Source organism: Coenobita brevimanus, chromosome 26 (assembly GCF_032717465.1).
Source record: "Coenobita brevimanus isolate Jiangsu-jjx chromosome 26, ASM3271746v2, whole genome shotgun sequence".
NCBI classification, from domain to species: Eukaryota; Metazoa; Arthropoda; class Malacostraca; order Decapoda; family Coenobitidae; genus Coenobita; species Coenobita brevimanus.
In genome coordinates this window covers 16,565,461-16,580,973 of record NC_136979.1, presented here as the reverse complement: position 1 = coordinate 16,580,973, position 15,513 = coordinate 16,565,461, and the positions used below count along the sequence as shown (strand labels likewise).

The window sequence follows — 15,513 nt, the reverse complement described above, 5'->3', positions numbered from 1 at the left end:
CATAAGAGTGAATGGGATTGTGGGTGACAGATAAGAGATCATTAATAAGAACCTGTACAATATGGTTTCCGGAAAATGCGATCCACCACTGATGCTCTTTTATCCTTGGAATCTTCCATTTGTGAAGCATTCGCCACTAATCAGCATCATGTCAGTATTTTTTGACCTAGAGAAAGCATATGACACGGCTTGGTGCCACGGAATTTTACTTCGTCTCTATGAGTTCGGTCTCCGTGGCCGACTCCCAACTTTTATTCGGCAGTTTTTATCCCATCGATTTTTACGGGTGCGGGTCAGGGGCGTGTTGTCCGAAGCTTGTCCACTTGAAGATGGCGTGCCCCAAGGAAGTATACTTAGTGTCACACTTTTCGCTGTGGCTATAAATAGTGTCATCAGTGTACTTCCGGACGGAGTTCGTGGTTGTTTGTATGTGGACGACCTGTCAATCTCCTCAGCGGCAAGGATGCCTTTAATTGAAAGAAAGTTACAGTTGGCTATTAACTGGATTTCCCGGTGGGCTGATATTCATGGATTTTGTTTTTTCGCCTCGAAGGCTGTGGCCATGCACTTTTGCCGTCTTCGTGGAGTTCACCCTGACCCAGACCTGTATTTTTATGATAGAAGAATCTCATGTGTGGAGGAGACTCGCTTTCTGGGTCTCATATTTGACAGCCGACTGACGTGGATACCACATTTTCGTTACATCAAGACAGCTTGTATGAAGGCTCTATCACTTCTGAGAATTCTGGCTCATACCTCTTGAGGAGCTGACAGGCAGACACTCCTCCTCTTGCACCGGTCTCTTGTCCTATCTAAACTAGAATATGGATGTGAGGTTTACTCTTCTGCTATAGAGGCTCACCTTCATGTGTTGGACTCTGTACACCATGCCGGTGTTCGCCTGGCAACCGGTGCATTCCGAACATCTCCCATTCCTAGTTTACTGGTCGATGCTCGTGTCCTTCCATTGGACTTACGCCGCCAATCCCTACTATTAAGGTCCTGGTGCAGAGTGCACCGTCTTCCAGAATCTATTTCCGGCGTAGCAGTCTCCTGTGTTTCACGTTCTTTACAGTATATTGCCCGTCCGAGCTTCCCTAAGCCTTTCGGGTTCAGGGTTGCGTCTGTTATGGAGGAGTTATCAATACCTTCCTTTCCCGTATGTCCCCTCCGATTTCCTAGGGTCAGTTACTGGGAGTTTCCGCATGTGTGTCTGCGGCCCCGCTATTACCAACAAACACTCTTTACCGCAGTGTCAGTCCCATGCTCTGTTTTTGGAACATTCCTCTACACATTCTGGCTGCACCCCAGTGTTCACTGATGGCTCAAAGTCAGATGCTGGAGTTGGGTATGGTGTCGTGTTCCCCTCCTGTAGGGGTGGTAGCCTCCCTAGGGTTGCTTCCGTTTTTACGGCACAACTAACTGCTCTTAGTTTAGCTCTGCGTATTATTTTTACTCTTCCCGTTTCGTCTTTCACAATTTTTAGCGACTCCCGTACTGCGCTCTCTGCGCTAGAATGTTTTACACCTTCACATCATCCCCTTGTTTTATCACTTTTTGAGTGGCTTTACCTACTGCAACGTAGGGGTTACCAAGTTACATTTTGCTGGGTCCCGGCTCATGTGGGAGTTACGAGGAACAAGAATGCTGACAGGCTAGCTAGGGAGGCCGCCACTCGAGCTCCTCCCCAAAGCCCCGTGCCCTTTAGAGACACGTTCTCCTCCCTTTGGGTGACAGTCCAGGACAGTTGGCAGCGAAGGTGGGAGGCCATTGGTCCCACCACCAAGACGGAGGAGATTATGAGAACTGTTGATCGTCCCTGGACATATGCTAGTGTCCAGGGGCGACGCTCAGCAACTGCCTTGACCCGTCTCCGGACGGATCACACACGTCTTACGCACAGTTACCTCGTGTCTGGAGGTGTTCAGCCTTACTGTGATGACCGCTTGGTCCCCCTGACTGTGCAGCACTTGCTGGTCGAGTGCCCGAGTCTGGGGGACCTGCACGAGCGTTACCTCTCCCAGTGTCGGGGTGGTGACGGTGCCTTCTGTCTCTCCCTGATTCTGGGAGAATGGTGTCCCTCCCCCGGACATGAGGTGCTGTGGTTCGTGGAGAAGGCTGGCGTCCTCCATCAGCTATAATTTTAGCTTTTCTTTTTAACTTTTAAATTATTTTGTTTCTAATGCTCTTTTATTCCTGCTATTTTTGACGGTTTTTATTGTTATATTTTTATTCCTCCTTCTGTTTTTATTTATTCATTGTGCCACAGTTTTGCTTTCTTTTAACATTTTGTAGCGGTGCCATATGACTGTGATGTTGCGGCACCCCCCCCCCCTTTTTTTTTCAATCAATCAATCAATCTTAGTGTGCAATTTGCTGCATACTTGGGTGCTCCTAATATTTGTCTGTATACTCCGTTCTCTATCCTTTGTAGCTTTTCAATTTCTGTTTCCGTGTAATTGATGATGTTCGACCCATGAAGTATTGTAGGTACGGCTATGTTTTTCCAGTAGGTTTTACCTGTCATGACTTTATTACAGCTCCTTGCTATTACTGAGTATGTAATATTTGCCATGTTTTGTGTTTTATGTGCCATCATTTCTTTGTGTGTTTTGAAGTAGTTTCTTTTGTTGTCTATTTGTAATCCAAGGTATTTTATATTATGTTACTTTTATCCCTTCTATTTCATCTGGCTGGTTTTTCATATTATGGATGATGATATTATTTTTTGTTCTGTTTATGTTTAGACCACATTCTTGACTAAATTCTATTACTGTTTTTAGGCTGTCTCTTGCATCTTCTATCAAATGTGCCATTAGGAGTCCATCATCAGCAAAGAATAGTACTCCTATTTTCAGTTTCTCATTGATGAATCCAATATTTTGTCCTTCCAATTTTTCTATTATCAGGTTGGTTATTAATTTGAATAATATTGTCGAGCCTGTGCAGCCTTGTCTAATCCCGCTCGTTATGTCCATTTCTATTTCAGAATCACCTGCTTTTATTTTTGTTTTGTCTTCTTCACATATGTTAACTATGGTATCTATTATCTTTGGGTGTACCTTGTATCGCATTAGTGCCTGTACTATTTTCTCTCTTTTAATAGAGTCAAATGCCTTTGAGTAATCAATGGATATTATTATAAGAGGTTTTCCTATCTGGTAGCTATCCTCTATACAATATTGTAAAGCCCCGTCCACACGAGCATACAGCGTCTGGCAGACTTTGTACATCAGCAGACAAAGTCTGCGGACCCAGTTGTAAAGTTGTCCACACGGCGCTATCTGGCCAGTCATGGTGGCTGAAGCAGAGTGCGGGTTTGGCTGACGACGTACTCGTGTGTGGTAGCGGTACGATAACTAAAGCATGGTGAGTCGCAAGAAAGATAGGAAGGTATGTAGCATACTGATATCCCTGTGTGTGAAAAAGATGAGAACAAAACCACATAGAACATCATAATGCAAAGAGTGGTTAATGAAAAGGAAAGAGCTGGAAAGTCATGTGACCATACTACGTGTACTGCAGGAGGGGAATAAGAAAGACTTCACCAATTACCTGAGAATGGACCCCAATACTTTCCATACTCTCCTTGCCAAAATAAACCCTTACATCATCAAGCAGGACACCAATATGAGAGCTAGCATACCTCCAGAAGGTCGGCTTGAGGCTACCCTGATATTTCTCTCCAGTGGATGCAGCATCAAACTGACCCTGTGTTACAAAGACGAGACTTGTGCATGCATACACAGAAATCAACCCAATCATGGATTAATGTTACAATGATATGATTTAACACTGAGGCTAATATATGAACATACATCACCCTGCTCCACCCCTACTCCACGCATCCCCTCCTCTCTCTCTCTCTCTCAAATTGTTTTATAATGTATTGCTTACGTATGTAGGTTTAGCAGTATCTATTAAAAATGCAGTCATTTTTCATATAGATACTCTATTTCCCTCTAATATTTTCTAATTCATTAGCACTTGGCAGCACTCTTGTTTACAATCGTGTCTGGCAGCAGCGTCACTCCACTGGCCACAGACAGTGTCTCATGTTTTCGCTCAAACTGGATCACGAACATTTTTCTGGTCTGTCTGCAGACAAATGCGGTGAGACTGTCATCGAACAAAATTCTCACTTGTGTCTGCAGACACTGTATCCTCGTGTGGACAGGATTTAAGGTTAATAAGCTGTCTTCTATTCTAGCTCCCTTTGTGAAGCCTGCTTGTGTTTCTTTAGCCTCATTGTTCATGGTGATATGGCAATCCACAAATTTTCCTATCAGTGACACATATTTTGTATGAAATATTGGTCAGCGCTATTGGTCTGAGTTGCTCTGATGTAGGTTTAGTTGTTTTCTCTATCATTTTTGTATTCAACCATACCCATTCCCTAATTCTGTGCCATCATCTATAATGTGCTGAAAGCAGTTTATAAGACTTTCTATACATTTCTCACTTTATATCAGGGCTTTGTAGAGTTCAGGCTTGTTTTTATCTGGTCCTGGGGCTTTTCTGTTTTTTAGCTTTTGTATGCACTGTTTTACTTGGTCTTGTGTAATGTGTGGATATTCCATGGGTTTTATTTTGCTTTGTACTTTGCAGCACATGTCCATATGTTCTCTTATACTAGGAGGGAATTCATATGTTCTCTCTCTCTCTCTCTCTCTCTCTCTCTGTTGTGTGCTACTGGTATATCTATATTCATGACATTCAGATTACTTTCTAAGTCCAACTTGTTTATGTATTCTTGCCTTGTTTCACTATTCCATGCTTTATTTATGCTGTTTTCTTGCTTTTTATAGATTTTATCCCAAAATTTTGTTATTTCCTCACTAGCCTGTATATCATTTAGTTTGTTACCTTCTTTGTTGTATATTGCTAATTTGTCAAATTTTTTGCCTATACCCCTTAGTTTATTAACGGCTTCCCTCAATTTTTTTACCCTTTTCATTGCTTTCTTTTATTTCTTTTGTGAGCTTTTGTTCATGTTCAAACATCTCCTTCTTAATGAGGATTTGCGCCTTCTGTTTTTGTTCCCTATAGAGCTCATATATTCTGTCTCTTTCATCCTGATTTTGTGTTTCTTTTTTGCCTATTCAATCTTTTCTCTCAACGGCCATACCACGTTGAGTACACCGCTTCCCGTTCGATCAGCGAAGTTAAGCAACGTTGGGTCTGGTTAGTACTTGGATGGGTGACCGCCTGGGAACACCAGATGCTGTTGGCATCCCTACGTCAAGTGGGGTTGGTGGAGGATTAGTGCCCCTCCCTGTAAAACAATTAACTCTAAGCCCTTGGCCACCCCGTCTGGGATACATGGCGTCTGGCAATGAATGAAAAAAAAAAAAATATTTCATCGTTCATCCAAACAGGCTCCCTTATTTTATTTTCCCTTTCAATTACTTTTCTTCTATAGCTTGTTTTTAACGTTTCGTTGGCAGCTTCTTCTATTAATGTATTCATCTGTGTTATATTGGTAACTCTTGTCTTCATTACATTTTTCTTCCACCCTATTTGCATACTGTTGTAGTGATACCTCATCTGTCCTATAATACTCCACTTTTTCCCATTTTCCTTGTTTATTGAAGTTTTGCCTTTTGTCAGGACTCCATATTATAATAATACAACTCATAGACAGATAGATAGATAGACAGATAGATAGAAGCACCAAGCCAGGGTGTTATATAGGAAGTGTGTCAGTGAAAATCAACCAAAAGGAAATTTGCTTGCAACTCTTAAGTGAAAGAATGCTAGAAGTGCACCAGAAGCAGTACATACACACAAACGTACAGATTCCTAGAAGCTTCCACGACAGTATAGCCCATGTGACACGCTGCTACACGAGAATGTAGGAATCAGAGATCAGAAACGGGCTAGCCACAGAACCGACAGGTAGTGGGGAGAAGGAGGCTGGCAACAGGGGCAAGAGGGTGGCAGAGAGAGATAGACTGAGACAGTGGGGAGGTAACAGCGGGACTCTATACTTCACTCATGTGTGAGAGACTTTGTTAATATTTCCAAGACAAATAAAAATAATCCCATATCAATCTTTACTTCTCCTGTCATTGCATGACAAAGGCAACGAAGATTATCTACTTACAAAACTACTCACGTATAACAACCGCTCGTCCACGAGTCTAATATATGTATGACTGATCTACACACACTACAAGAACCTATGAAGTTTCAACAAAAGATGGTGGCAGCGAATGTACGAACCTCGTCTATGAATCAGCAGTGAATTTCTACAAAAGAAGGCGAGACTCTAACCAAGATTAGATTCAGTTCTACAGTTAAATTCTACAAAAGCAGGTGAGACTGTAACCAATATCAGCTACAGTTCTACAGCTGATTCTACACAATCAGGAAATTACAATTCTACGATCAAGTAACCACAAGGGAGTATACAGTAAGAAGAATGAGTTTACAACTTTACGAGTTAAGGCTACGAGTCGATGAGTTCACAAGTCTGCGAGTCTACGAGTTCACGAGTCTGCGAGTCTATGAGTCTACGAGCCTACGAGTGCACAGTTGAGTCTACATTATCATGACAGAAAACAAACAATACCTCTTACAACCAACAACTCACAACCAGCTCCTGACAGTATTCTCTCCAAACCCCCCATCCATCTCCCCGATCATCACGCTGATGTAGAGGTGAAGAGGTCACAAGACGCCTTGCCAGTAGTTTAACAAAATATTGATACAAACAATCTTCCAATTTCTATGACGAACCAACGAACTACAACCATCTACGATCAACTACAAGTAACAAGTCTATGAGTCGTCTCTATAATCTTCTACACACACCTACAAGTAGCTACATTCTTCATCCCACAACGAGTAAATCACAAGAAAAAAAGACCGAGAATAAATTGAGAAAGAAAAACAAAACAAGCAAACAAAAAGCAAGAACACAGCAACAACCACCAGACCACCACCCTTCTCTCCAACCGCCCCCTACCTCCACCAACAGCACCACGCTGACGCAAGGAGCAAAGAGGTCAAGACAACGACAGCAAATACCAAGCCCATATTCACAACTCATCTTACTCACCTTTCTTCACTCATTTATACACCACAGCTACCTGAGGGTGAGAAGTCGACGTCATTGTGCGTGTTTGCCGAGACGACGCCACGTCAATCAACTTGTGTGTGACACCACCACTCACCACCACTCACACCATTCCCATCACGGTAAAAACTAGTGAGTTACATAGTTACTTCATTTATACAACACACAGTGGTAGACGAAAAACTTCTGCACAAACATAAAAAATGTGCTGTATAGTTTCAACTTAAATACATATACCTACTTCAAATATCTGCATAATCCAATCACTACATACTTGCACCAACAATAAATATTCTACACCGTATATATTCATTCATTTACTATAGCATTTATTTACTACCAACGAGTGTTACCATTTATACCTACATAAAATACGTGCTTCATACATACAGCTATACATTATTACATCTACAAAGTAATAAAGAAAATATACTATCACAGTTGCTCTGTGAGGGATTAAAAGAACTGTATTAAACATTTATTAATTAAAGCTACCTAGTGGAAACAGACATATTAAGTTACATGGAAAACCAGGAAAAGAAAAAAAATGGCCAACACAAATGACGCTGGCAAGAATGAACAACATCTTCCACACAGTCGTGAAGACAAAGATTTCCACACAGTGCTGACACATACATTGCCCACAATGGGTACAAGTGAACAACATGTGAGCGTATATAATTAATACTGTATATAGTGTATATACATATTTTCTATATAAAATATGGGGCTATATAATATCATTTTCAATATTAACTGTGCAATATCAACTAAGCCTTAAAAAGGGGTCCCAGGGGAATTAACCAGCAATTATGGAACCTTGGACAACACCGAAAAAGCATAGACAAACGAAGAAAAACAAACTATAGAAAATCAATACACTCAACCCCCTGCTATCGCGCCTAACTGGTCACAGGAAACGGGCAAGATAGCTGAATGCGTGATAGCTGAACTGAACAATCAATGGGAAAATTTCTAATTGGTTTTTCGGTGGCCCATTTTTCTAACTTTTAACCACTTTATGCCTACGATTTCCTGCCAATCTCTCCTCTAACATGAAATAAAGCATTATTATATTAATTTATTTCATTCATTGCCAGACGCCATGTATCCCAGACGGAGTGGCCAATGGCTTAGAGTTAATTGTTTTACAGGGAGGGGCACTAATCCTCCACCAACCCCACTTGACACGTAGGGATGCCAACAGCATCTGGTGTTCCCAGGCGGTCACCCATCCAAGTACTAACCAGACCCAACGTTGCTTAACTTCGCTGATTAATAATAACAGTAAAATGAATAAATAAACAACATAAAAGGCCATCAAACTTTTATAAGGATTACAGCTTGGGTGGTTTGATGGGTTCCAAGGCTTGGGAGTGGCTTAGTTGCCGCCAGATCTCTTTGGCTGTCTCCATTTCTTTAGTGTCCATAGCTAAAGGGGGTATCACATGGTACCTTATATCAGGAATGGCTGAGAAACATTTAAGTGGAACAAAACTTGGACGCTATCACACACGTTCCTCACACTGTCGTCAGAGCCCCATCTCAGTTGTAAACACGTGATTACTTTATCGACATCACAGTTTTTTCGGCATAAGAAATATTAACTCTTTATAAGGGTTTCAAAACGATTGATATTTATTCTAAAATACAATATTAGTAAGTATTCAGCGTTAGGCTAAATTTCAATGCTGTAGTACAATATATTCTTTCGAGCCGAATGGGTTTTGGTCACTGTTTTGCCCGTCGTGTCCTCGGCAGGAATCCATTCAGATGTACTGTATTTCAAATGCCCGTGCTATAATCGGGAATTTTACCACGTTACTGTTCCGATTAACCATCGTATCCTCTGCAAACCTCGTATGAAGTGCCGTGTGAATAAGCTTTCCTTAGCCTGTCTTCAAACTCGACGCGTGATAGCGGTCTTGGGGTGCGTGATAGCATGTATGGTTGTGCATTTGATGTGTGCGTGATAGCAGATAAGAGTGATAGCTGAACGCGTGATAGCAGGGGGTTGAGTGTACATAAAATGAAAAAAGAAAAAGAAAAACAGTAAGATCACGTAACAAACAAATGAAAATGCCAAAATACCATATAAACTCCTTCTAAAAGTGAAACAAAAAGCAAATTATTGTTCTCCACGAGCCAGTGGCAAGGCACATCATCACTATCACTGACTGTAGCATGACCGGATTAGCAATGTCAGGACTGCAGTTACTACAATATTACTGCAATTACTATGGTGATATGAATGGTAAAGTAGGGAATGTGTAGGTGGATAGAATAGTTGGTGAGTGGGGTGTGCCTGATGAGATAGATGAGAATGGCAGTACGTTAGTGGACATTTGCGCTGGGAGGGGGTTGGTGATAGCCAATACCCTCTTCAGGCATAAAATAATCCACAGGTATACATGGCGAGTGATGAGAAGGGTGGGTGGTGAACTGAATGAAAGGAAGGCAATGATTATGTGTGTGTGGATGAAAGGATGTGAAAATGTGTAATGGATGCAAGAGCCTATAGAGCTTGGGGGAGTGGACTTTCTGACCACTACTTGGTGGTGGCCAGAATCAAGATCCAAAAAAGATGGAGAAATAGAAGAAGGGAAGGACGGGAAGAAGGAGTATTTGTAAGGAGAGTGGAAAGGTTACAAGAGGATGAGAAAAAGGCAGAATATAAGAGTTTTCGTTTTCGTTTTTAAAGGCTCCAACATGCTTGCATGTGTCGGCCTTGGTCACCTAATGGCGGCTCTCCACGCTGCACGATCCATTGCAGCCTCCCTGTTCAGTCCCTTAACCCTAAGGTCACACTTAATGACCTCGTCCCATGTCTTTCTCGGTCTACCCCTCATAACCCCACCTCCAATATTAACACTTCTCACCTTCCTCACCCAATTATCATCCCCCATCCTCTCCACATGTCCAAACCACCTCAATCTACCTCTCCTCATCACAACACCAATACACTCCAGTCCCATCCTACCTCTCAACTCTTCCATTGTAAACCCAGCCCCTCCAGGCCTTGGACGCAGGGACGCACTGCACATCCACCTAATCATTGTCATTTCTGTACGTCTGAGCCGGCGAATGTCTTCCTCCTTCACTGCCCAGGTCTCACTGCCATACAGCATTACACTCCTAACACATGCTGCATACAAAGACCCCTTAGCACGTAGGGAGAGCCCTCTCAATGTCAGTGAAGTGGAGAAACGATTGGGCAAATATGAATTGGAGCAGATGGAGGATGTGGAAGGTGTGTGCATGATATTCACAGAAGAAATATGTGTAGCATGTGATGTAGTGTGTGGGATGAATAGAAGACGGAGAAGGGTGCAAGGAACAGAGTGGTGGAATGAAGAGGTAAGACAGGCTGTGGCACAAAAGAAGAAAGCATACAATGAATGGATGAGAAATAGGGGCGTGGAAGAAGCTGAGAGGCGGAAGAGAGAGTTATATGTCGAAAGAAAGAGAGAGGTGAAAAGATTAGTAAGAGGGAGTAAGAAGAGAGTGGATGAGGAATTTGGAAAGAATTTGAGTGTAAAGTGGAAGGACTGTAAGAAAATGTTCTGGAAAGAGGTGAAAAGATTAAGACAGGGTGGAAGTGAAGTTGGCAAGGGAGTGAAAGATAAAAATGGTAGATTACTAGTGGAGAAGGGAGAAAAAGTGAGAAGATGGAGAGAACACTTTAAGGAATTGCTGAACATAGAGGATGGAAGTAATGCGAGTATAAGTGGCTGGGGAATGGCTGGGAGAAGGAGGGAGGTGAGAAGACAGGAAGAAATCAGTAGGATAGAAGTTGAGGAAGTAATGAAGAAAGTTCATTTCATTCATTCATTGCCAGACGCCATGTATCCCAAACGGGGTGGCCAAGGGCTTAGAGTTAATTGTTTTACAGGGAGGGGCACTAATCCTCCACCAACCCCACTTGACACGTAGGGGGGAAAGCCCCAGGAACTGATGGAGAGTGTGGTGAAATGCTGAAGCATGGGGGAGAGATAGTAGCAGAATGGATGTGGAAAATGTGCAGATTGGCCTGGGAGGAAGGTAGAGTCCTGGAGGATTGGAAGTCAGGTATAATTATTCCCTTGTACAAAGGAAAAGGGGAAAAAGAAGTGTGTGGCAGTCATATGGGCATTTGCCTTCTTAGTATAGTAAGAAAAGTGTATGGTAGGATACTTATTGACAGAGTTAGAGAAAGAACAGAGGAATTAGTTGGAGAAGAACAGGGAGGCTTTAAGAAGGGAAGAGGTTGTGTAGATCAGATATTCATTGTTAGACCTTTAGTGGAAAAGTTTCTAGAGAAGGGAAAGAAGTTGTATGCGGCTTTCATGGATTTGGAGAAAGCATATATGACAGGGTGGATAGACAAGGATTGTGGAAAGTATTAAGAATATATAGAGTAGGTGGGAAGTTGCTGAATGCTGTGAAGAGTATGTATGATGGTGCTAAGGCTGCAGTGCGTGTGGATGGTAAACTGAGTGAATTTTTCTCTTTAAAGGTTGGGTTGGAACAGGGATGTCATGTCTCCATGGTTGTTCAATCTGTCCATGGATGGGGTAATAAAAGAGGTACAAGTGTAGGGTAGTGGATGTTGGTCAGAGAGGGTAGTGTTTGGAAACTCCCTGTTCTGTTGTTTGCAGATGATACTGTGTTGTTGAGTGAAGACGAAGGAGAGCTGCAAGGCTTGGTGGATGAGTTTGAGACAGTGTGTAAGAAACGGAATCTAAAGGTGAATGTAGGGAAGAGTAAAGTGATGGTCTTTGAGAGAGGTGAAGTACAGTGAATGTACAGTGAGGCTGGATGGTGAGGAATTGGAAAATGTGAGTACGTTTAAGTACTTGGGTAGTGTGATGAGTAAGGATGGAGGTTGGGAGGGTGAAGTGCTTGAAAGGGTACAGCAGGGAAGAAAGGTTGCTGGTTCCTTGAAAGCAGTGATAAGAAGCAGGGAAGTGAGCATGGAAGTGAAAAAGTTACTACATGACAGTATTGTGATACCAACTCTAATGTATGGAAGGGAAGCTTGGACGTTGTTGGAAGGACACAAGTCAAGAGTGAGAGCAGTGGAAATGAGTTGTTTAAGAGGAGCCTGTGAAGTCACATGGAGAGTCAGGCTGACAAATGAGGATATAAAGGAGCATTGTGGTGTGGATGTGGATGTGATAGGAAGTGTTAGGAGGAATACACTGAGGTGGTTTGGCCATGTGGAGAGGATGGAGGGTGAAAGACTGATGAAGAGAGTGTATGTGAGTGAGGTGGAGGAGGGAAGAGGGAGGGGGAGGCCAAGGATGAGATGGAGGGATGGGGTGGAGAGGTATATGAGAGAGGGGGTGTGTGAGTTGGGAGCAGGGCAGTGAAATGGCAGGGGACGGCGACGTGGAGGCGATTTGTTTGTGGCCACCCCGAACGGGATTGAGGCGTCTGGGAATAGATAGATAGACAGACTGCAGTTATGTAACGACAAATGATCGCATTTCGTTACAGTTGTTACAATTATGTAACTACAAATGATATTTAACAATTATAATACAATTATGTACAATACAATTATTATGTAACATTACAATTATGTAGAAACTCATACAATGTTACAATTATGCATTACTACAGTGTTACTGCAATATTACTGCAGTGTTACTAGAACTGTGTTACACTTGCTACAGTTATGTAACTACAAATGATATGTAACAATTACAATACATTTATGTACAATACAAATATTATGTAACAATACAATTATGTAACAACTCATACAATGTTATAATTATGTATTACTACAATGTTACAATGTTACTACAATATTATTGCAGTGTTACTAGAATTATATTACACTTGCTACAGCTATATAACTACAAACAATATGTAACAATTACAATACAATTATGTACAATACAATTATTGTGTAACAATTCATACAGTGTTAGTAGAATTCTGTATTACTACAATGTTACTACAATGTTAATACAATTATTTTACAGGTGCTACAGTTATGTAACTACATGTGATACGTAAGAATTATAATGCAATTATGTACAATAAGAATAAAATTATATAACAATTCATACAATGTTACTACAAATCTGTATTATAAGAATCATCATACATGTTAGGTGAAATATTAGACATTACTAAAGGGATAACTCCATATGTAATGTAATGACCTAGTGGTATTACCATTGCACAATTATATGCGTATGTCTTATGCATACACATTTTACAATATGTTACATAATATTTTATAATCAGTTTAACTATACTGCATTTGTTCAATTATGTATTCAATTTGTTTAAAATGTATTATGTTTCTAGAATATTATTGGGGCAGTACCATATTATCATGAATACTATGTCTATGCAATATTAAAATCAATGGTACGTATTAATAAATTTGCATATGTCAATGATGATTGCTGTCGGAGGACTGCCAGCTGGCGTGACCGAGCGATGTCAGGACTCCATATTATAATAATACAACTCACAGATAGATAGATAGAAGCACCAAGCCAGGGTGAAATAGGAAGTGTGTCAGCGAGAATCAACCAAAAGGAAATTAGCTTGCAACACTTAAGTGAAGGAATGCTACAAGTGCACCGGAAGCTGTACATACAGTACACACAGACATACAGAGTTCTAGAAGCTTCCACGACAGTATAGCCCATGTGACATGACCCATGCTAAACGAGAATGTAGGAATCAGAGATCAGAAACGGGCTAGCCATAGAACCGACAGGTAGTGGGGAGAAGGAGGCTAGCAACAGGGGCAAGAGGGTGGCAGAGAGAGACAGAGTGAGACAGTGGGGAGGTAACAGCGGGACTCTATACTTCACTCGTGTGTGAGACTTTATTAATATTTCCAAGACAAATAAAAAGTCCCATACTAATCTTTACCACTCCTGTCACTGCATGAAAAAGGGAACGAAGATTATCTACTTACAAAACTACTCACGTCTAACAACTGCTCGTCCACTAGTCTAATATATGTATAACTGATCTACACACACAACAAGAACCTACGAAGTTTCTACAAAAGATGGTGGCAGCGAATATACGAACCTCGTCTACAAATCAGCAGTGAATTTCTACAAAAGCAGGCGAGACCGCGAGACTCTAACCAAGATTAGATTCAGTTCTACAGTGAATTTCTACAAAAACAGGAGAGACTGTAATCAATATCAGCTACAGTTCTACAGTTGATTCTACACTATCAGGAAATTACAATTCTACGATCAAGTAACCACAAGAGAGTATACAGTAAGAAGAATGAGTTTACAAGTTTACGAGTTAAGGCTACGAGTCAATGAGTTCACAAGTCTGCGAGTCTATGAGCCTGCGAATCTACAAGCCTACGAGTCAACGAACCTACGAGTGTACAGTTGAGTCTACATTATCAAGACAGAAAACAAACAATACCTCTTACAACCAACAACTCACAACCAGCTCCTGACAGCATTCTCTCCAAACCCGCCTTCCGTCTCCCTGATCATCACGCTGATGTAGAGGTGAAGAGGTCACATGACGCCTTGCCAGTAGTTTAACAAAATATTGATACAAACAATCTTCCAATTTCTATGACGAACCAACGAACTACAACCATCTATGATCAACTACAAGTAACAAGTCTACGAGTCGTCTCTATAATCTTCTACACACACCTACAAGTAGCTACATTCTTCATCCCACGACGAGTAAATCACAAGAATAAAGGACCGAGAATAAATTGAGAAAGAAAAACAAAACAAGCAAACGAAAAGCAAGAACACAGCAACAACCACCAGACCACCACCCTGCTCTCCAACCGCCCCCTACCTCCACCAACAGCACCACGCTGACGCAACGAGTGAAGAGGTCAAGACGACGACAGCAAATACCAAGCCCATATTCACAACTCATCTTACTCACCTTTCTTCACTCATTTACTCACCACAGCTACCTGAGGGTGAGAAGTCGACGTCACTGTGTGTTTGCTGAGACGACACCACGTCAATCAACTCGTGTGTGACACCACCACTCACACCATTCCCACCACGGTAAAAACTAGTGAGTTACATAGTTACTTCATTTATACAATACGCAGTGATAGACAGAAAACTTCTGCAGGAACATATAAAACGTGCTGTATAGTTACAACTTAAATACATATACCTACTTCAATAATCTGCATAATTCAACCACTAAATACTTGCACCAACAATAAATATTCTACACTGTATATATTCATTCATTTACTATAGCATTTATTTACTACCAACGAGTGTTACCATTTATACCTACATAAAATATGTGCTTCATACATACAGCTATACATTATTACATCTACAAAGTAATAAAGAAAATATACTATCACAGTTGCTCTATAAGCGATTAAAAGAACTGTATTAAACATTTATTAAATAAGCTACCTAGTGGAAACAGACATATTAAGTTACAAGGAAAACCAG

At 41.3% G+C, this 15,513-nt stretch overlaps 1 protein-coding gene and 1 non-coding gene across 2 annotated transcripts in view; one reads left to right on the top strand and one right to left on the bottom strand.

Moving 5' to 3' along the window:
* LOC145393981 (uncharacterized) overlaps positions 1-15,513 on the bottom strand; it is a 329,636-nt gene that overhangs the window by 91,351 nt on the left and 222,772 nt on the right. The window lies entirely within an intron of this gene.
* Positions 5,115-5,233, top strand: LOC145394297 (5S ribosomal RNA). The gene has a single exon (XR_013896370.1). It is a non-coding gene; the product is annotated as a 5S ribosomal RNA (ribosomal RNA).